General features: G+C 45.1%; 1 protein-coding gene across 1 annotated transcript in view; it reads left to right on the top strand.

Annotated features, from left to right (window-relative positions):
- Positions 1-24,004, top strand: part of LOC122559238 (collagen alpha-1(VII) chain-like) — a 247,948-nt gene that overhangs the window by 15,815 nt on the left and 208,129 nt on the right. The window lies entirely within an intron of this gene.

Genomic DNA, 24,004 nt, shown 5'->3' with positions numbered 1-24,004 from the left:
GGTGCCATGTGATTGGGTGTGGGGTGGTGTTAGGGATGGGGGCAAGAGTGGGAGAAGAGAGTATCAGTCGGGGTTGCTGTCACTGCACAGTGAGACCTGCTGCAAAGTACTTCAAAGGATTTTGCACAACAGGAATAGGTTTGGTTATGATGCCTCTGCAGCCAAATAGCCGACAACCCTTGGTTATCTGCCTGTTGTAATTCCATTCCAATAACAGCGAGGGCAGAGAATAGGTTTGAACTAAAGATGTCATCATAACTTTTCAGTTTAAAAGCCCAGTGGGTAGAAGGAGGCTGGAGTGCTCTTGCATTGGCGCTTCAGTGCAGGCAGTAATGCAGCTTTCCTGTATTGCATGGAGGAGGGAATCCAAACAGAATTGACTCGGAGCTTGCGGACTGAAATCGGCTGAGCCGTAAGAGGTGACATGGTTGAGGCAAATTGCATTTTCTGTCTGAAGTAGTAAGATGTTACAGAAGGCATCCCATTTTGAAACAGATTCATGTAACAGTCTATCTGTCCTGGGGTCAATTTATACTCCAGCAGGACAAGCGATAACTCACAATAGATGGCAACTGGAAAGCAATCTGTTGAATAAATTATCATTTAATGGAAGCCAGCTGCTCACAGCCGCCTTTGGTGTTAGTCAGATTCTGAAACTTGTATACATCCTTACTTTATAAAACATCATGTATTATGACACAATCGTTTAAATTGTATAATTTCCCTTGTGATATTTATAAAACGTTCATTCACTGGATGTGGGCATTTCTGGCTGGTGCACATTTGTTTTCCTTCTTTAGTTGCCCCTTGGAGAAGGTGGTGGTGAGCTGCCTTCTTGAACCGCTGCAGTCCATGTGCTGGAGGGAAACACAAACAGGCAGTTGGAGAGGGAATTCCAGGAATCTTACAATCTCACTTTCCAACTCGTGCTCTCTTTTTCAGTTTTGAACGCAATTACATATCTTTAGCCTGCAATTCTACAGGAGCTGCTGGTGCTCCAGTTTATTACTCTCCTTCTCCATGGGTGAGCCTGGGTGGTTAGTACTGTTAGTTTATTTATCAGAGTCATCGAGCTGTACAGCATGGAAACAGACCCTTCAGTCCAACTCGTCTGTGCCGACCAGATATCCTAAATTAATCTAGTCCCATTTGGCCCAAATCCCTCTTAAACCCTATCTATTCATTTTGGATGTAGGTTTGCTCACTGAGCTGGAAGGTTCATTTCCAGACGTTTCGTTACCCTACTAGGTAACATCTTCAGTGGGCCTCAGGTGAAGCAATGCTGAAAATTCCTGCTTTCTATTTATATGCTTGGGTTTCTTTTGGTTGGTGATGTTATTTCCTGTGGTGAGGTCACTTACAGTTCCTTTTCTCAGGGGGTGGTAAATGGGGTCTAACTCAGAGTTTGGCCAAACATCGAGATAGACCACATATTCGCTTGAGGCCCACTGAAGATGTTACCTAGTATGGTGACGAAATGTCTGAAAATGAACCTTGCAGCTCAGTGAGCAAACCTACATCCAAAACCTCAACCTGAGCTACAAATCTTCTCAAAACTCACCTTTCTATTCATATAACAATCCAGGTGTTTTTTTAAAATGTTGTAATTGTCCCAGTCTCCACCATTTCCTCTGGCGGCTCATTCCACACACACACCACCCTCTGCATGAAAAAGTTATCCCCTATGCTCTTTTTTTTATATCTTTCTCCTCTCATCTTAAACCTATTCCCTCTAGTTTTGGACTCCCTTACCCTGGGGAAAAGACCAAAGTATCTCATGATTTTATAAACCTCTATAAGGTCACCCCTCAGCCTTGGATGCTCCAGGGAAAACAATCCCAGCCTATTCAGCCTCTCCCTATAGCTCAAATCCTCCAACCCTGCCAACATACTTGTAAATCTTTTCTGAACCCTTTCAAGTTTAACAACACCCTTCTTCTAGGAGGGAGGCCACAACTGCACACACTATTCCAAAAGTAGCCTAACTAACGTCCTGTATGGTCACAACATGACGTTCCAACTCCTATACTCAATGCACTGACCAATACAGGCAAGTGTACCAAATGCTGACTTCACTATCCTATCTACCCGGGGTTCCACTTCCAAGGAATTGTTGTGTGGGGCGATACATAATCCCAGTTAAAGCCATCTTATCATTACTTGCAGTTATTTTCAGCACAAGACCTGGATCTCTGGTTGATACTCTGGATGTACTACCAGCACGGGCAATGCACAGGGTAAAACTGTGGTTGATATCAACTCACACTCAACAGACCAGAAATTACATCCTGGGTACCCTGTTTAAGTAAAGCGGAGGAATGCTTTATCTCTTTTTGAGCGTGGTGAGACTTTGGGTCTCTCTTCCAGAGAGTGGTGGAGGTGGGGCAGCTTGGGGTCATTGGATAGATTCCTGACTGACAAAGGGAGGCTGAGGTTATTGGGGTCAATAGGATTGTGCAGTTGAGACCACAGAAATCACCCAGGGTCTTATTTAGTAGCAGAATAGGCTTGAAGGACTCAATAGTCTACTCCAGCTCTTGATTCATTAGTTTGTATGATCCATGAATCCTTAGAATATAAAGGCAGTAGGAGTATACTTAAGAGAGAAATCAGGAGGGCAAGCAGGGGACATGAGATAGCTTTGGCAAATAGAATTAAGGAGAATCCAAAGGGTTTTTTTACAAATACATTAAGTACAAAAGGGTATCTAGGGAGAGAATAGGGCCCCTCAAAGATCAGCAAGGTGGCCATTGTGTGGAGCCGCAGAAAATGGGGCAGATGCTAAATGAGTATTTTGCATCAGTATTTACTGTGGTAAAAGACATAGAAATATAGAATGTAGGGAAATAGATGATGACATCTTGAAAAATGTCTATATTACAGAGGAGGAAGTGCTGGATGTCTTGAAACGCATACAAGTGGATAAATCCCCAGGACCTGATCAGGTGTACCCGAGAACTCTGTGGGAAGCTAGAGAAGTGATTGCTGGGCCTCTTGCTGAGATATTTGTATCATCGATAGTCACAGGGGAGGTGCTGGAAGACTGGAGGTTGGCTAACGTGGTGCCACTGTTTAAGAAGGGTGGTAAGAACAAGCCAGAAAACTTTAGACCGGTGAGCCTGAACTCGGTGGTGGGCGAGTTGTTGGAGAGAATCCTGAGGGATAGGATGTACATGTATTTGGAAAGGCAAGGACTGATTAGGGATAGTCAACATGGGAAATCATGTCTCACAAACTTGATTGAGTTTTTTGAAGAGGTAACAAAGAAGGTTGATGAGGGCAGAGCGGTAGATGTTATCTATATGATCTATAAGGCGCTCTTCCTCCAACTGTCATGTTGCTATGAGGAAGAGCGCCTCATCTTCCGCTTACCCTCCAACCACAAGGGATGAACTCAGATTTCTCCAGTTTCCTCATTTCCCCTCCCCAAACCTTGTCTCAGTCAAATCCCTCGAACTCAGCACCGCCTTCCTAACCTGCAATCTTCTTCCTGACCTCTCCGCCCCACCCCACTCCGGCCTATCACCCTCACCTTGACCTCCTTCCACCTATCGCATTTCCAACACCCCTCCCCCAAGTCTCTCCTCCCTACCTTTTATCTTAGCCTGCTTCCCTCATTCCTGAAGAAGGGCTTATGCCCGAAACGTCGATTCTCCTGTTCCTTGGATGCTGCCTGACCTGCTGCGTTTTTCCAGCAACACATTTTCAGCTCTGATCTCCAGCATCTGCAGTCCTCACTTTCTCCTAGGAGAAGAAATAGGCCATCCGATCCCTTGAGCTTGTCCTGCCACAGAATGGGATCTTGCCTGACCTTCTCCCTTAGTGTTATTGTCATAGAGTCCTTCCAGTGTGGGAGCAGACCATTCAGCCCGCACTGACCCACTTGAACAACATCCTGCCCAGGTTGACCTCTTTCCCCCTATTTTCCGTGGCTAATCACGTAGCTTGGACAATATGGGGCAATTTCCCATGGCCAGTCCACTTAACCTGCACATCTTTTGTGACTGTGGGAGGAAACCCATGCAGACACAGGGAGAATGTCTGTCTGTTTGTGAGGAGTTTGCACAGTCACCAGGGGTAGGATTGAACCCAGGCCCCTAGTGCTGTGAGGCAGCAGTGCTAACCACTGAGCCACTGTGCCAGCCTTTAACTGTCCCTTGCTTTTCTTGAATTCTTACTTTCTTTAATATTGTGAACTCTCTAGTTCTCTTCAATGACTGAGCCTCTGGGATAGAGAGCTGTAAAGATCCACCGCTGTCTGAAGGAAGAAATTCCTCCTCAGCTCAGTCCTAAATGGCTTGTCCCTTAACCTGAGACTGTGTCCCCTGGTCTTAGAAGCATCTTTCCTGCATCTCCACTATCTAAATTCTAGGGAATATAGACCAATTTCTTCAATTTTTCCTCACTGACAATCCTGCCATGTCGAGGGTCAGTCCAGTGAACCTCTGCTATGGCAAGTATGGAGACCAAAACTGCATGTAGCATTCTCTCTCAAACTCTTAAACAACTGCAACAAGACATCTTTACTCCTGTACTCAAATTCCCCTCTCCAGCTGTAAATCCAATGAATACATCTGGAATATAAACAGCTTGCCCACCAGCGAAACCACCAACGATTGTTGTAAAAACCCATCTTGCTTGCTGGTGTGCTTTAGGGAAGGAAATCTGCTGTCCTTACCCTGGTCTGGATCCTGTGACCCACAGCAGTGGGGTTGACTCCTGACTGCTCTCTGGAATGGCCCATTTGACAGCTGAGCCCCAAGGGCAGTGAGGGGTGGATGCCAGCAAGGCCCACATCCTGTTGCAAAGTGAAGAGTTTCAGTACTTCTGCAGCCTTGCTACAATGTTAACCTCTCTCAGTGCTTTACTTGTGATCTAACCAAGCTTTCCGATATCTTCTGTGTTTCGATTCTATTTTGAGAATTGGCTGTCTTCACTCTGTTTGCCTGAACTCAAAAATCTTTTTTTTTTTTGCCGAGTACCTGAATAGGAGAAGGAGTTGGCCATTTGGCCCCTTGAGCTTGTCCCAGCCATAGACTGGGATCTTGCCTGACCTTTCCCCTCAGTGTTATTGTCATAGAATCCCTGCAGTGTGGGAGCAGACCATTCAGCCCGCACTGACCCTCTGAAGAGCATCCTGCCAGGCTGACCTCTTTTATTTTTTTCCCCCCCCCACCCTTACCCTCTATTTTAACACCTTTAGTGGGGTTTTAGCATTAAAAGAGAGGCAATAAGGAAGCTTCTGATTCACCCCTATCCCCACTAACCACAATTATATTAACATTAACAACCATAGCATGCATTTATGTAGCACCTTTTTTTTTAATTTGGATAGCTCTCTTTTTCAGTCATCAGATGAGCCAAATGGCCTGCCTGTCTATGCTGGGAATGTTCTATTTTTATTTCTTTGAAAAGTGGTAGAATGTTTCATGGCATCTCAGTAGAGACATTATCAAACAGTGTTTGACGTGTGTGTGAGGATATGTAATCTCAAAGCTTGTTTTTCCTAATTACCTTCTCAGATGTTATTACACATCGCCTGGAGTGGATGGGACTTGAACCAGGGCTTCCTAGTTCAGGTGTAGAAACACTACCTCTGCACCATGGTCCTTGTTTGACACAAAGCAATATTAGGACCAGGTGGCCAAAAGCATGGTCACTGGCTTTAGTTTGAAGAAACCTTTTCCAAGGTGGGGATAGGGAGGCAGGGGGGTTCAGGGGAGGGCAATGCCAGCACTTTGGACCCAGACATTGTGAAGCACAGCTAATGTTGGAGGAGCATTCAAAATTGGCGATTTTACAAGAGACTAGAATTTGAGTAGTATAGATACCGCAGAGGAGATTGCAAGGCGAGGGAGAACCAAAGCTGAAAATGTGTTGCTGGAAAAGCGCAGCAGGTCAGGCAGCATCCAGGGAACAGGAGAATCGACGTTTCGGGCATAAGCCCTTCTTCAGGCATAAGCCCTTCTTCAGCGCTTTTCCAGCAACACATTTTCAGCTCTGATCTCCAGCATCTGCAGTCCTCACTTTCTCCCCGAGGGAGAACCAAAGCCAAGGAGGGATTCAAAATGAAGGATGAGGATTTTAAAATGGAGGTATTGGTTGGCCAGCAGTCAGTGGACGTGGAGATGATGGGAAGTCCATGTGGGTCATGACACATGCAGTGAGCAGCCCCAGAGCCAAGTAAAGGTGCCATAGTCCCTATTGGGGGCTGCTCTTTCATTAAAGAGCGACGACTGGTGGTTTAACCTGAGGGCCTCAGGTCAGGCGGGGGAGGTCGAGAAGGAGACCCCTTCATGGTAAACTGTAGAAATTAAACCCGTGCTCTTGGAATTACTCTGCTCCACAAACTAACCATCCACCCAACTGTCCCTGAAGAAGCAGCTAAAAATGTTTGTCAAGATCAAACAAATTGCAAACTCCTTTAAGGACATGAGACAAGATCAACCGATTCTAAACCTCTCTCTTGAGACCAGAGGCATTCCATATACGAGGTGTTTAGCACAGAACTATTCATTATTTCCTTGTAATGTCCTTTTGACTTAATTGACCTTTTACAAAACAAAGAGCTTTTGTGCCAAATTGAAGATTCCACTTTTAATGAGCTCTTGCAAATGCATTGTATTTGTGTGAGAAGAAAGTCTTGTTTGTTCATTTGAATGTGAAAGCCAGAGGACTCCGCCCACATTTTGAGTTGAATACTGCCACTGACAGCACACTGAAAAACCTAATATAAATGCTAGTACTCTACAACCATCTGTGCCTTTAGATTAGATTCCTTACAGTGGGGAAACAGGCCCTTTGGCCCAACAAGTCCACACTGACACTTTTGAGGAGTAACTCACCCAGACCCACCTTCCTCTAACTAATGCACCTAATACCATGGGCAACCCAGAATGGCTAATTCATCTAACCTGCACATTTTTGGACTATGGGAGGAAACCAGAGCACCTGGAGGAAGTCCACACAGACACAGGGAGAAAGTGCAAACTCCACACAGACAGTTGCCCAAGGCTGGAATTGAACCTGGGTCCCTGGCACTGTGTGGAAGCAGTGCTAACCACTGAGCCGCCTGTATGTGACAATTGGCACTCACTTACAAATAGATTCAAGAACAGCTTCTTCCCTGCTGTTGTAGAATTCTGAATGGACCCCTCAATTTTTAAATTAAATGTTGATCTCGCTCTCTGTGTGCACCTTCTCTGCAGCTGTAACATTGTATTTCTTGCTCTGTTCTATTACCCCGATGCATTTTGTTTGGTATGATCTGTCTGCACTGCACGCAAAACAAAACCTTTCCCTTTACCGACGTACATGTGACAATAACAAATCAAACCACTAATCTTGTGTCCAGCTTCAGCCCTCACTATCTCTTAACCTCCTTCGCATATTCCACTCCCCTGCCACCTAACTAGGCATTAAGGTGTTGTATATGAGAAGTGTGGTGGATATCTGGAACTACTGCAAATAGCAATTGATTCTTGTCGAGATGTACATTTTAAATCTGAAGTTGTAAGCTTCTGTTATAAAGGGGGCCGAATGGCCTACTCCAACGTTTTTTTTAAGATACAGGGAAAAGGTGCTAATAGGAACTGTAGAGAAAGGTAAAAACAATGACTGCAGATGCTGGAAACCAGATTCTGGATTAGTGGTGCTGGAAGAGCACAGCAGTTCAGGCAGCATCCGAGGAGCAGTAAAATCAACGTTTTGGGCAAAAGCCCTTCATCAAGAAACGTCGATCTTACTGCTCCTCGGATGCTGCCTGAACTGCTGTGCTCTTCCAGCACTACTAATCCAGAACTGTAGGGAAAGGGTTAACTATACTTTTTATTAGGAAATTAACACAAGGAAAAAAATACCTGATATTATCCCTCATGAGGAAAGTTTGTATTGCTGAAGTTCAGATGAATAAGAGGCGACTGGATTAAAAGGTATGAGATAGTGAGGGGTTGATGGAGAGCGGGCATTTCCTCTTGTGGGAGAATCTAGAACTAGGGGTTACAGTTTAAAAATAAGGGGTTGCCCATATCAAACAAAAGTCAGGCAAAAGCTTACATAGAGAGTCATAGAGGTCTACAGCTCTGAAAAAGGTCCTTCAGCCCATCAGTCAAAACTAGCACTTAACTATTCTAATCCCATTTTCCTGCAGTTGCTCCACAGCCTTTTATATCTTGGCATCCCAGTATACGTCTTCATACTACTTAAATGTTATGAGGGTTTCTGCTTCTACCTTGCTGACAGCCAGTAAGTCCCAGATTCCCACTGCCCTCTGGGTGAAAAAGCATTTCCTCACCTCCCCTATAAACCTCCTGCCCCTTATCTTAAATCTATGTCCCCCTGGTCATTGTTCCCTCCACCAAGGGGAAAGGTTCCTTCCTGCCTATCCTGTCTATTCCCCCTCAATTCTTTCCATCTCCATCATATCTCCTCTCAGTCTCCTTGGCTCTAAGAAGAATAGAGGAGAAAGTGAGGACTGCAGATGCTGGAGATCAGAGCTGAAAATGTGTTGCTGGAAAAGCGCAGCAGGTCAGGCAGCATCCAAGGAGCAGGAGAATCGACGTTTCGGGCATGAGCCCTTCTTCAGGAATTCCTGAAGAAGGGCTCATGCCCGAAACGTCGATTCTCCTGCTCTGTATGCTGCCTGACCTGCTGCGCTTTTCCAGCAACACATTTTCAGCTCTAAGAAGAATAGCCCCAGTCTGTCCAATCTCCCTTCATAAAGGAAACTCTCCAGCCACAAGCAACATCCTGGTAAATCTCCTGTGCGCATCCTTCAGTGCAGTCACATCCCTGCGATAATGTGGATTCCAGAACTGAATGCAATACTCTAGCTGTAATCTAACCAGTGATTTTATATAGATCCAATTGTATTGTTACAACCACACTATATTTATATGACTGGTTCATTACCATATTAATGTGAAGGCCCATTAACTTTCTCATGATAACATCAGAGATGTTAATGGTGGGTGTTTCAGCAGTGATAATTCCTTTGAATGTAAAGGAGATGGTTAGGTTTGCTCTCCCGTTGGAAGTGATAATTTCCTCAAATTGCTTCATTGAATCGCCACAGTGTGGAAGCAGGCCGTTCAGCCCATCATTTGTTCCTAGCCATCCCTTGTGCATCATTATATTCAATAAACCCTCTGAACCACCAGTGCTTCATCCGGAGGCTCACTGATGATGCCTACTATGGTGAGGAAATGTCTGAAAACGAATCTTCCAGCTCAGCGAGCAAACCTATATCTGAACCCTCTGAATGTTGCTGACCTAAATGTTGGCCTGACCTGTCTACAGTGGAGTTTCACTGAATAGCCACAAACTCCTTGATTGGCAGAACAGGCTCAAATGTGCAATAAATTGGATGTGAAACCCGATTGGAGGCATTTTAGGAGGTTTGGCTGGAAAAGAAGTGAGTTACAAAAACAAATTGAAAAGAGGAGAGTCATAGAGGTCCACAGCATGGAAACAGGCCCTTCGGCCCAACTTGCCTATGCTGCCCAGTTTTCACAATTAAACTAGCCCAATTTGCCTGCGTTTAGTCCATAACTCATACCTCTCATGTACCTGTCTAAATATTTCTTAAATGACAAAATTTGTGCTCTCTTGTGTCACCACCTCTGGCAGCCTGTTCTAGACACTCACCACCTTCTGTGGAAAAAAGTGCCCCTCTGGACCCCTTTAGTATCTCTCCCCTCTCACCTTAAATGTATGCCGTCTACTTTCAGACCCCCCTACCATGGGGGCGGAGATAAAGCTGTTGGCTTATCCATGCCCCTCATGATTTTATACAACCCTATAAGGTCACCCCTCACTCTCCTACACTCCATGAAAAAACGTCCCAGCCTATCCAACCTCTCTCCTTTTTATAAGTTGAGGAGGGACCTGTGAAGTGTTTGAGATGGGATTTTAGTGAATCCCAGGCATGGTGTTAGTTAGCTGGAGGCTGAGCTGTGAATGGTTATGTGAAGATGAGGTTGGCCAAAAGATAGGATTATGGAGGAGACAGAGTCTTTAACGTGGGGAAGCAGTGTGTATGGAGGAGGTTAAGAGATAGTGAGGGCTGAGGCATGCATCAAGATTCATGCGGTTATTTATATTGACACAGCTGTTTTGGAATCTGCTATGCAATGCAAGTGGAATAGTTTGTGCAGAGCTTGAACCTGAGCCAGTATCACAGACCTGTTTGTTAAAGGTGTCCACCTCCTACAGTAATCTCTCCCTCCAAATCACAAGCCTCCCAAAACACAGCCTGTCTGAAGGCATCTGTGTTTAAGTGCCTAAGAGACTGTGTCAGGGCAGAACTATTTCTTTAAGCATCGACAGAAGAAACTGATCTGCTTTTCCTTGTGTCGTGCCTGAGAGTTTGACAATGGTGCAGTTGGATAATTGGTTATTCTGATGTGTGTTTATGAAGGTCTTTCAAAATCTGCTGTAATCTCTGTTGGAGGTAGGGGGGAGGTGTTCTCTGCTGTGTTCCTTTGTTTCTGCTGTGGTGACTGCCTAGTTTTAATTCATCCTTTTCTGGAAACTCTCAGCTCTCACATGGTGTGGGCACCACTCTTGCTTTTGAGTCAGAATGTTGGGTGTTCAAGGCCCACTCCAGAGCATTGAGCTGAAAATCTAGACTGATACTTCTTCTGAGGGAGTGTTAAAGCCATAAGACATTGGAGTAGAAGTAGGCCATTCAGTCCATCGAGCCTGCTATCCCATACCGTGGGATCATGGCTGGTTTGATAACCCTCCTCTCTACTTTCCTGCCTTTTTCCCCCATAACTCTGGACTCTCTCACTGACTAACAGATCAAAATTCAAATAAGACATTAATTAAGGACCTTTGCTGTCTCCGGTGCATGCAAAGGTCACTGTGTCATTGATTTGTTAATAAACTCCATGTTACCTCAGTAATATTTATCCCTCAGTCACCACAGACTAGTGCAGTTTGAGGTAGCTTGCTGTGAGCAAATTGACTGCCACATTTCATAGAATTCCTGCCATGTTGAAACAGGCCATTTGGCTGGACAAGTCCACACTGACCCTCAGAAGGATAACCCACCCAGACCCTTTCCCCTACACTATGATCCTATATTTACCCCTGACAAATGTACCTAACCTACACATGCCTGAACACTAGGGCCAAATTCCCATGGCCAATTCACTTAACCTGCACATCTTTGCGTGGGTTTCGTCCCACATTCCAGACACTGGGAGAATGTGCAAACTCTACACAGACAGTTGTCTGAGGCTGGAATTGAACCTCGGTCCCTAGTGCGGTGAGCCAGCAGTGCTAACCACTGAGCCACCGTGCCACCCACAAAATTTCTTACGACAGCGATTAACACCACAAAAAGTGCTCCATCAGCAAGAACTTTGGGACGGTCTGTGGTCAAATTGCACCCAGTGAGGCCCACATTCAGCAGTGAGGCCTTCATCAGGGCATGTGTTCCAGTGTTGGTTCTGGGGTGGATATTGGCCAACACACCAGGAAAATGCCCCAGTCTTAACTATTACCGTGCAGCTTTAAGCCATTTCAGAGGGTGGTTAAGATTCAATCACTTAGAATCCTAGAATCCCTATAGTATAGAATCTAAACTATTGTATAGAATGTTAAAAATCACACAACACCAGGTTATAGTCCAACAGGTTTAATTGGAAGCACACTAGCTTTCAGAGCGACGCTCCTTCATCAGGTGATAGTGGAGGGCTCGATCGTAACACAGAATTTATAGCAAAAATTTGCAGTGTGATATAACTGAAATTATACATTGAAAAATTGATTGTCTGTTAAGTCTTTCATCTGTTAGAATACAGTGATAGTTTCACTTTTTTCATGTGTAAATCACAAAACGTTTTTTTAACATATTTAACACATTTCAACATATTGTCTAGCTATCACCATTGTTAACTGCTAACCCGAGAATGCAACTTTAAAAAAAGGTTTTGTGATTTACACATGAAAGAAGTGAAACTATCACTGTATTCTAACAAATGAAAGGCTTAACAGACAATCAATTTTTCAATGTATAATTTCAGTTACATCACACTGCAAATTTTTGATATAAATTCTGTGTTACGATCGAGCCCTCCACAATCACCTGATGAATGAGCGTCACTCCGAAAGCTAGTGTGCTTCCAATTAAACCTGTTGGACTATAACCTGGTGTTGTGTGATTTTTAACCTTTTTTTTAAAGTTGCATTCTCGGGTTAGCTGTTAACAATGGTGTTAGCTAGACAATATGTTGAAGGTGTTAGCCCGCTGTGTTCTCTGTCTATGCCATGATGTTTAGATTGATTCTAATCTAAAAAGTGAGATAACGGAGTTTTACGTAAATTCATGCCGTTTTTGAGCTCAGAGTTCTACATGAATGCATGCAGTTTTTGAGCAAAGTGCAATGTAACTCTGCAAGTACAAATTCACCCCACAAAATATATGTGTGCATGTGGGTCTTTGTCTGCCTGTGTGTGTGTGTCTATCTGGGGTGGGGGTTGTGAGTGTGAGAAAGTGTGTGTGTGTAGTGAGTGCGGAGTGTCTTAAGTCTGTGAGGGGGTGCATGTGTGAGTGTGGGAGTGTGTGTGTCTATAAGGGTGTGTGTGGGTGTCTGTGTGCGCATCTGTGTGTGTCTCTGTGTATGTGTGTGTGTGTGTGTGTGTGTGTGGGAGTATCTACGTGTGTGTATAGTGCAATGGTGATCACCTGTAATGTGACATGAACCCAAGGTCCCGGTTGAGGCCCTCCCTATGGGTACCGAACTTAGCTATCAGCCTCTGCTCGGCCACTTTCCTCTGCTGCCTGTCCCGAAGTCCATCTTGGAAAATGGTCACCCGAAGGTCCGAGGCTGAATGTCCTGGGCCACTGAAGTGTTCCCCAACTGGGAGGGAACCCTCCTGTCTGTTGATTGTTGTGCGGTGCCCATTCATCCGTTGTCGTATCATTTGCTCATTTTCCCCAATGTACCATGCCTCCGGGCATCCCTGCCTGCAACGTATAAGATAGACAATGTTGGCTGAGTCACATGAGTACCTGCCATGTACAAGGTAGGAGGTTTTCCCACGCGTAATAGTGATATCTATGTCCACAATCTGACACGTCTTGCAGCGTCCACCGTGACAGGGTTGTATGGAGTTGTCCTGAGAGCCGGGCAGTTTGCTACGAACAATGATCTGTTTGCGGTTTGGCGGTGGTTTAAAGGCAAGTAGTGGAGGTGTGGGGAAGGTCTTGGTGAGGTGCTCATTCTCATTGATAATGTATTGCAGGTCATGAAGAACATGGCGTAATTTTTCAGCTCCTGGGAAGTACTGAACAACGAAGGGTACCCTGTCAGTTGCAGCACGTGTCTGTCTCCTGAGGAGGTCATTAAGGTTCCTTGCTGTGGCACGTCGGAACTGGCGGTCGATGAGTTGAGCATCGTACTCCGTTCTTGTGAGGGCATCCTTGAGTACTTCCAGGTGTCCGTCACGTTCCTCCTCATCTGAGCAGATCCGGTGTATGCGTAGGGCTTGTCCATAGGGAATGGCTGTTTAATATGTTTTGGGTGGAAGCTGGAGAAGTGTAGCATTGTGAGGTTGTCTGTGGGCTTGCGGTAGAGTGTGGTGCTGAGGTGTCCATCCTTGGTGGAGACGCATGTGTCCAAGAATGAGACAGTCGAGAGTAGTCCATGGTGAGTTTGATGGTGGGATGAAACTTGTTGATGTCACTGTGTAGTTTTATCAGTGACTCCTCGCCATGGGTCCAGAGGAAGAAAATGTCGTTAGTGTACCTGGTGTATAATATTGGTTGGAGATCCTGCATAGAGGAGAAGTCTTGTTCGACCCTGTGCATAAAAATGTTAGCATATTGGGGTGCAAGTTTGGTCCCCATGGCTGTTCCATGTCTCTGGATGAAGAACTAGTTGTCAAAGGTGAAGACATTATGATCGAGCATAAAGCGGATGAGTTGTAGGATGGTGTTTGGGAGACTGGCAGTTGTTGGTGTTGAGTACTGAGGATGTTGCCGCGATGCCATCATTGTGGGGGATGCTGGTGTAGAGTGCGGAAACGTCCTTTGTGACGAGGAATGTTTGACTGGTCCGTGGGTGCTGAGTTTCTGTAAGAAATCTGTAGTGTCGCGACAGAAGCTGGAGATCCCCTGTACAATAGGTTTCAAGATGCCTTCCACATAGCCAGTAGCAGTGGTGGACTCTCCCTCTTTATGGGCATTTAAGCAGACATTGGATAGGCATATGGAGGATAGTGGGCTAGTGTAGGTTAGGTAGGCTTGGATCGGCGCAACATCGAGGGCTGAAGGGCCTGTACTGCGCTGTATTATTCTATGTTCTATGTTCTATGTTCTATAGCCGGAGAGATTCTCACATAGGGTCCCATTGCCCGACACGATGGGACGTCCCGGTTGTTAGCTTTGCGTACCTTTGGAACTCTGATCTCAAAAACTGCATGAATTTATGTAAAACTCCGTTATCTCACTTTTTAGATTAGAATCAATCTAAACATCATGGCATAGACAGAGAACACAGAGGGCCAACACCTTCAACATATTGTCTAGCTATCACCATTGTTAACAGCTAACCCGAGAATGCAACTTTAAAAAAAAGGTTTTGTGATTTACACATGAATGAAGTAAAACTATCACTGTATTTTAACAGATGAAAGGCTTAACAGACAATCAATTTTTCAATGTTTAATTTCAGTTACATCACACTGTAAATTTTTGCTATAAATTCTGTGTTACAATTGAACCCTCCACTATCACCTGATGAAGGAGCTCCGAAAGCTAGTGTGTTTCCAATTAAACCTGTTGGACTATAACCTGGTGTTGTGTGATTTTTAACTTTGTACACCCCAGTCCAACACCGGCATCTCCAAATCATCATATAGAATCCCATTGCACACCGACCCTGTGAAGAGCATCCCACCTGGATCCTGTAATCTCACATTTACTGTGGCTAATCCACCTAACCTGCACAATTTTGGACTGCAGGAGGAAATCGGAGCACCCGGAAGAAACGGGCAAAATCCAAACTATTTCCCGAGGCTTGAATCAGACCCAGGTCCCTGGTGCTATGAGACAGTAGCATTAACCACTGAGCCACTATGCTGCACCTAAACTTTACTGTGGCTATAGAGTTACATGTCGGCCAGACCAGGTAAAGATGGCAGATTTCCTTCTGTAAAGGGGAATTAGTGAATCAGATGGTTTTTTTAAAAACAAAGTGACAATTGGCCATGTTTTCATGGCCATTATTATTGAGATAAGCTCAAACTTCTTGGACATAAGCACAACACAACTTCATGGTGAGTGGGACTTGAACCCAGACTTCTTAGTTCAAAGGTAGTAACACTACCACTCTCCCACAGATCACTCCTTAAATTTCTCCATCTGTATGTTGGGATTTGAACCTGTCTCCAGAACATTAGCCTGGGTCTCTGCATTGCTATTTCAGTGACATTACCAATTGCCTCCCCCAAGGTACTAGGTTTCAATTTCAGATTTTCAATTAAATAATTGATTTTGCACCAGCTCCCATAGTGAGACTTGAGCCTGTTCCCCAGAACAGTGTGTCTGGTGGGTTGTACCCACTGCTGGGCTGGTGATCTTACCACTACATTTGCAATCTCACCTTTAAATTTGACTCTGGCTTGAAACCTCCCGGAGCAACGTTGCAAAGTGATATTGATGGATTATGTGAGTGGACAAAACTGTAGCAGATGAATTGCAATGTGAGAAAGTGTTGACCTAAAGACAAACCAGACCAGATTCTAAACGAGAAGCCAGGTGCTGTGGAGGAGCAGAGAAATTTAGGAGGTTCTTTTCCAGAGAGTATTGCACGATGGAAAAAGTATTTGAAAAGGTGAATAGAGTATTGACTCTATCTCCATTGGGGTGGAACACCAAAAGATGTTATACTCCAGTTAACTCTTGTGAGACTGTGTGTGGAAGATCAAAATCCTGGACTGCCCTCCCTTAGGGATCGTTGTGGATCTACCTCCAGCACATAGACCGCAACAGTTCAAGAAGGCAGCTCTCCTCCACCTTCTCTAGGGCAACTGGAGTTGAGTAATAAATGCTGGCCCAGCCAGTGATGCTTACATCCCACAAGACAATAAAAAGATAGCGTAAAGAATGAAGTTAGGGTGACATGGTGGCTCAGTGATCAGCTCTGCTACTTCACCGCACCAGGGGCCAGGTTGAATTCCACTCTCTGGAGACTGTGTGGAGTTTGCACCTTCTCCCAGTGTGTGTGGGTTTCTTCCAGGTGCTCCAGTTTCCTCCCACAGTCTGCAGGTTAGGTGGATCATCCATGCTAAATTGCCCATAGTGTCCAGGGATGTTCAGGTAGGTGGATTAGCCGTGGGGATTGCAAGATTGCAAGGATAGGCTGGAATGCTCTTCAGAGGGTCAGTGAGGCTGCGATGGGTTGATGGCCCGCCTCCATAAAATTTTGAGTAGCTTTTGAGGGTGCAGCACAGGTTCATGAGAATCATTCTGGTGAGCAAATTGAATTATGGAATGATTTACATGGACTAAGATTGTATTCCTTTGAGTGTAGAAGATTAGGAAGGATCTAACTGCAGTGTTGATGATTGAGAGGAACTATTTTTGGTGGGAAAGGGGGGGGGGGGGTAGGGGGGAATAAAGGACCATAATGCTAAACTGAGAGCTGGGCTTTTTGAGGGACAGTAGGAAACCAGAATTCTGTCCCCGTCAAAGAAATTCTACCGAGGCGAGGGCTTTGATTTGAAAATTTCAAGACTTCGACAGCAGATAATTTTTCGCGAAGGGAGACCGAGCCATAGTGGATCCTTTATAGATGGGATGGTGGTGGAGTGGGAGAATAATGCTTCACGTGTATGATCAGTGTGTTGGCAGAGGGATGAAGTGTCGTTCTGAGAAATGAAGTGGAGCAAGTTTTCAATGGAGGCATTTCTTTTGGGGAAGAGTGATCATAATATCAAATTATGATGTAATCGAAAATAATGAAAGGGCAAGGAACAATCATTAAGAATGCTTAATGAGGGCAGGGCAAATCCCAGAGAGTTGGGAAGTAATCTGGTTCCTATGGAGAGGAATAGAATATTGTTGGCAAAATATTTTTCGGACTTTTGCTCCAACACAGGATGTGGGCAGTGTGAGCAATATTTTTTGTCCATAATTTTCTTTTGGAAAAGGTTGGCCTTTGGTCAACTGCTTGAGTCCATGGGGTGTGGCTACACCACAGAGCAAATAAGGAACGTGTTCTTGGATTTTGACACACTGATAATGAGGGAATGGTGATCTAGTTCCAATTCAGGTTACAGAGTATCTTGAAGTAGCCACTGTAAGGGTGTTCCCATATCTCCTGGCCTTCTCCTTCTAGGTTGTAGATGTCACAAGTTTGGAGTGGGCTATTGATCCCATGACTGTAGAATTTAATTTGAGTTAATAAAAGCTGGAATTGAAACCTAATAGTGACCGTGGAACAACTGTTGATTATGATAACCCATCTGGCTTGCTAATAGCCTTACATCTCTGGTGTCCACGTGACTCCAGACCCTCTGTGATCTGGTTAACTTTGAAATGACGTGGCAAACTGCTCAGTTCAAAGGTGAAAAAGGATGGGCACTAAATGCTGTCACCCACATTTTGGGAAAGAATTACAAAAATCGACCTTCGGCGATCTCAAGGAAGAAGTAAAAGTGAATAGCTGCAGATGGTGCAAATCTGAACTAGGAGCAGAAGGTGATGGAGAAACTCAGCAGGTCTGGTAGCATAAGACTGTAATAAGACATAGAAGCAAAAGTAGGCCATTCAGCCCATTTGAGTTTGCTCTGCCATTCAACATCATGGCTGATCTGAAGATCCTCAACTCGAGAGTATACAGTTAATGCTCTAAGTCCAAAGAGTTGATGGACTGAAAACATTAACTCTATATAGGGAAGCCTCTGATGTTAAGCAGTTTTGACACTTGAGGAGAACCCTCCAAGTCAGAACTGGACAGCACTGAAACAGACCCTGGGGTCCAACTCGTCCGTCCTGACCAGATATCCTAAATTAATCTAGTCCCACTTACCAGCATTTGGCTCATATCCCTCTAAGCCTTTCCTGTTCATACACCCATCCTTTTGCATGTTGTAATTGTACCAGCCTGCACCACTTCCTCTGGCAGCTCATTCCAGACACATGTCACCTTCTGTGTGAAAAAGATGCCCCCAGGTTCATTTTAAAGCTTTCCCCTCTCACCTCTAAAGTTAGTTTAAATATCACACAACACCAGGTTATAGTCGAATAGGTTTATTTGGAAGTACTAGCTTTCAGAGCGCTGCTCTTTCTTCATCAGGTAGCTGTGGAGCAGGGTCATAAGACAGAATTTATAGCAAAAGATGAGTGTCATGAAATTGAAATAATATGTTGAACAAACCCTAATTGTTGTTAAATCTTTCATCTTTTAGAATGGGTTGCAGGTTTTGAATCATTAATATTTAAATCCCAGAACTACTAAAGTCACATTCTCGAGACAACTTAAGGTTTTATTTTTTAAAAAAATGACATCGCAGCTCAGACAACATATTAAAGGTGTGAGGTTAGAGTCTGTCTGTGTCCCAATCTTGAGTCAGACTGGTTCTGTTTCCAAAATGGGAATTTATAAAATGTTATATGGATTGCCTGACTGCCTGCAGGTTGTGTGGTTTTTGAGCAAAAATAGAATGTATTTGCAAATGCACAATCACCCCATAGACTGTGTGTGTGTGTGTGTGTGTGTGTGTGTGTGTACATGCACATATGAGGGAGGGAGAGGGGGAATGGAGAGAGCTGGAATTGAAAGCTAATAGTGACCATGGAACAGCTACTGATTATCATAAAAATCCATGTGGCTGGGGCTGAGATTTTTTAACTTTGTCCACCCCAGTCCAATACCAGCAACTCCACACCTTTAAAAATAGTTTGAGACTTAGGTAAAAACAATGACTGCAGATGCTGGAAACCAGATTCTGGATTAGTGGTGCTGGAAGAGCACAGCAATTCAGGCAGCGTCCGAGGACAGGCAAAATCGACGTTTCGGGCAAAAGCCCTTCATCAGGAATAAAGGCAGAGAGCCTGAAGCATTCAGGCTCTCTGCCTTTATTCCTGATGAAGGGCTTTTGCCCGAAACGTCGATTTTGCCTGTCCTCGGATGCTGCCTGAATTGCATAGTTTGAGACTTCCCTACCCTGGGGAAAAGACCTTGACTATCCACCCTATCCATGCACCTCATGATTTTATAAACTTGTATAAATGCCTTCAGGACAAGAGGATGCAATGGGCAGCATCCATCCATCACTGACTTCTTACGCAGTTTTTGCAATCAGTTATGCTCATCAGGACTTGGTGCAATGTCCCACATGAGGCGACGTGAACCTTGCCTGTAAACTGGTTTGTTGTTTTCTGCTCACTCCTCTGTCGCATCAATGAGCAGATCATTCTGAATGTGGTGTGTGGAGATGCTGTACAGACCCACCTTCAGTATGCTGTGACTCCCAACTTCCCCTGTTTGAAATGCATGGAGATTGATTGATTGTGCTCACCCTGTCTCAAACATCTCAAAGCTAACCGGAGCCAGATGTGAAGATAATTTAAACTCCCCACATGTGGTTCTGGAGATGTAGGTGCAAATAAATATTAAATTTAAAGAAGGGGTTTTGAACTGGTGCAATTTCTCACACCAGTATTTTTCTTGGCAAGCTGTGAGTGAATTCCTTCTGGTAATGTAACAGTATAAAGTTGGTTGCACTCACTCCCATTTGGAACTGTCATTCGTCGATAATGTCACTTGCGTTTATGCAGCGGATTTTGTAAGTACGGGAACTGCTAAAGTGCTTTACAGCCAGTGTAGTATCTTTTGAAGTGTGGTCACATCGGAAAGGCAGCGGCTTATTTATGCACAGAAACAGCCCACAAATATCAATCAGATAAATGATTTGGAATCCTCTCCCACAGCAAGCTGTTGGGGGCCAGATCGTTAGGTGTATTCAAGAGGGAGCTGGACGTGGCCCTTGTGGCTAAACCGATCAAGGGGTATGGAGAGAAAGTGGGAACAGGGATACTGAGATTGCAAGAGCAGCCATGATCGTGTTGAGCCTGTCCTGCTATTCAAAGGGCTGAATGGCCTACTTTTGCACCTATTTTGTGTTCCTGCGATCAGACAATCTGTTAGTTGGATGAATATTGGTGTAGGAAACAGTGGATGGCTTTTTTTTTGATACTGTGCCATGGGGTCCTGGAAGAGCAGATGTAACTTTAGGTTTAACTACAGATACTGGAGGTTCTTTTTTCCCTATGATACTGTACCACCCTGATTCCTGTACCCAAACCAGACATGTGGGTGATGGGTACCACCAACAACAAACAAATTGCTGCATCAGTTGGTGTTTATGTCATAATGTCACTTTTTAAAAATGTACTATGGGTTGCAATTTCCAAAGGAAAAAATCTGAGACTCAGCTTATCAGCAAAGCAACCCACCCCCAGATTAAGGATAAGCATTCACAACCTGTCCGCTCAGTGGTGAAGGTAAGATCATCTAGACCTTCCAACTGCTGTCTCACTAGAGAGGTGGTGATTTAACCTGAGGGTCACCATGCCTTGGGTGAGGTTGTGGTGGAGAGTCCTTTATGGGAACTTCCAGCCACCTACTGAACACACACTGTTGGCATCAGTCTGCCTTGCAATCCAGCCAACTGAGCTAACTGGCCCTTAGTGACATGGCAGCAGTGAAGGCACTTGTTTGATTCTCCTGTTCCTGGAGAGCAAATGCAGTGAGTGACAGGAGTAGCCCATTTCAAACTTCATCTGAGATAGGAACTGCAACTATCTGTACTTTTCTTGTGATGGGGATACATGGAGAGGAAGGATTTAAATAAAATCAACCTTTTTAACTGTGGATTGGGAACAGGATATTAATTTAAATGCTATATGATCCCAGTGCTTATATTACAAGTTGAATATCTATAACATTTTAAAATTTATTCATCAGCATTTATTGCCCATCCCCCAGTTGTTCTTGAGAAAGTCAGGTGAGTTGCCACCTTGAACCGCTGTAGTCAAAAAATGATAGAATCCTCAGTGTGGAAGCAGGCCATTCAGCCCATCAAGTTCACACTGCTCCTCCTGAAGATCTTCCCACTCCACCCCACTACCCTATCCCTGTATATCGCAATGGTAACCTATGCATCCCTGGACACTATGGACAATTTAGCATGGCCAGTCCACCTAACCCCCTGCAAGTGTTTGGACTGTGGGAGAAAACCATTGCAGATACGGAGAGAATGTGCAAACTCCACACAGACAGTCGCCCAAGGCTGGAATCAAACCCAAGTCCCTGGTGCTGAGAGACAGCAGTGCTAACCACTGAGCCACTGTGCCATCCCATTTGGTGTAGTGAAAGGGAGAGAATTCCAGGATTTTGACCCTATAACTCTGAAGGAACAGTGATTATATTTTCCAAGACTGAATGGTGTGTCACTCAGAGGGAAGTTTAGAGGCAATGATCTCATTTATCTGCTGCCCTTGTCCCTCTATTGGGACAAAGTAGGCACTTACCTGTCAATAATTAGCCCTCCCAAGATGTTGCCTGAAAGTGCTCCAACCAAAAGCTCAAAAAAGCACGAGATATTGTAACTGTGACACTTCCACCTTTTTCAGGCCAACTGACTGAGATTCCAATTCTAATACCAAGCTGTACAACAACAACTTATATAGCATTCTTAACATAAGACTTCAGGTGCTTCCCAGTAACATTATAAAATGGAATATGATAGCCATTGACAAGGTGATTTAAGTCAATTGACCAAAAGAAATAGGTTTTTGAGATTGTTTGTTTTAGGGGAGATTTAGGAGGAATCCAAGATCTAAAGACTCCCAACAACTAAGTCATGACCACCACTAATAAATTGATAAAAATGAGATTCTCCAAAGTGAAATAAAAGCAGAATGCAGGGCTGGAAAAAACTGAGATCTGGCGAAGGGTAAGCTGTGGAGGGGTTGGAAACCAAGGATGAGAGATCTATCATGTAGATGCAACTAACAGCAGCTAATGCAAGTCAGTGAATACTGAGCTGTTGGATGAATGGGACTTATTGCAAGTTAAGACAGTGTTGTCCATTGGGATAATAGAGTTCAGAAGTAACAAATGCATGGCTGACGGTTTCAGCAGTAGATAAACTGAGGCTGAAATCGGACAATATCACAAAAACAGCAAATGGCAGTCTCAGTGATGGCACATCTTCAAGAACTTTGAAGGGAAAAGAGTGTTTGAGATGGGACAGGAGTATGATAGGATAGTGGGACAAGAGTTGATTTTGCTACAGTTATACAGGGCCTTGGTGGGGCTACACCTTAAGTACTGTGTGCAGTTTTGGTCTCCTAGTCTGAGGAGAGACATTCGTGCTCCTGAAGGAGTCCAGTGAAGGTTCACCAGACAGATTTCTGGGATAAAGACAATGACTGCAGATGCTGGAAACCAGATTCTGGTTCAGTGGTGCTGGAAGAGCACAGCAGTTCAGGCAGCATCCAAGGAGCAGCAAAATTGACATTTCGGGCAAAAGCCCTTCATCAGAAATAAGGGCAGAGAGCCTGAAGCGTGGAGAGATGAGCTAGAGGAGGGTGGGGTTGGGGAGAAAGTAGCATGGAGTACAATGGGTGAGTGGAGGAGGGGATGAAGGTGATAGGACAGGGAGGAGAGGGTGGAGTGGATAGGTGGAAAAGGAGATAGGCAGGTAAGACAAGTCCGGACAAGTCATGGGGAAAGTGCTGAGCTGAAAGTTTGGAACTAGGGTGAGGTGGGGGAAGGGGAAATGAGAAAACTGTTGAAGTCCACATTGATGCCCTGGGGTTGAATTGTTCCGAGGCGGAAGATGAGGCGTTCTTCCTCCAGGCGTCTGGTGGTGAGGGAGCGGTGGTGAAGGAGGTCCAGGACCTCCATGTCCTCGGCAGAGTGGGAGGGGGAGTTGAAATGTTGGGCCACGGGGCGGTGTGGTTGATTGGTGCGGGTGCCCCGGAGATGTTCCCTAAAGTGCTCTGCTAGAAGGCGCCCAGTCTCCCCAATATAGAGGAGACCGCATCGGGAGAAACGGATACAATAAATGATATTAGTGGATATGCAGGTAAAACTTTGATGGATGTGGAAGGCTCCTTTAGGGCCTTGGATAGACGTGAGGGAGGAGGTGTGGGCGCAGGTTTTACAGTTCCTGTGGTGGTAGGGGAAGGTGCCAGGATGGGAGGGTGGGTTGTAGGGGGGCTTGGACCTGACCAGGTAGTCACGGAGGGAACGGTCTTTGCGGAAGGCGGAAAGAGGTGTGGAGGGAAATATATCCCTGGTGGTGGGGTCTTTTTGGAGGTGGCGGAAATGTCGGCGGATGATTTGGTTTATGCGAAGGTTGGTAGGGTGGAAGATGAGCACCAGGGGCGTTCTGTCCTTGTTACAGTTGGAGGGGTGTGGTCTGAGGGCGGAGGTGCGGGATGTGGACGAGATGCGTTGGAGGGCATCTTTAACCACGTGGGAAGGGAAATTGCGGTCTCTAAAGAAGGAAGCCATCTGGTGTGTTCTGTGGTGGAACTGGTCCTCCTGGGAGCAGATACGGCGGAGGCGGAGGAATTGGGAATATGGGATGGCATTTTTGCAAGAGGTAGGGTGGGAAGAGGTGTAATCCAGGTAGCTGTGTGAGTCGGTGGGTTTGTAAAAAATGTCAGTGTCGAGTCGGTCATCATTAATGGAGATGGAGAGGTCCAGGTAAATTTAAGGTCAGGGTGGAATGTGTTGGTGAAGTTGATGAATTGCTCAACCTCCTTGCAGGAGCACGAGGTGGTGCCAATGCAGTCATCAATGTAGCGGAGGAAGAGGTGGGGAGTGGTGCCGATGTAATTACGGAAGATCAACTGCTCTACGTAGCCAACAAAGAGACAGGCATAGCTGGGGCCCATACGTGTGGAAGGGTACTGTTGGGGTGTCGGTGGAAGGGTACTGTTGGGGACGTCTGGAGAGGAAAAAATGGAGGG

The sequence above is a fragment of the Chiloscyllium plagiosum genome, unplaced genomic scaffold (genome assembly GCF_037043375.1).
Source record: "Chiloscyllium plagiosum isolate Xiang-an unplaced genomic scaffold, Cpla_swu_hap1 HiC_scaffold_14, whole genome shotgun sequence".
NCBI lineage: Eukaryota > Metazoa > Chordata > Chondrichthyes > Orectolobiformes > Hemiscylliidae > Chiloscyllium > Chiloscyllium plagiosum.
The sequence above is the reverse complement of the archived record's forward strand: the minus strand, read 5'-3'. Positions and strand labels throughout refer to the sequence as shown.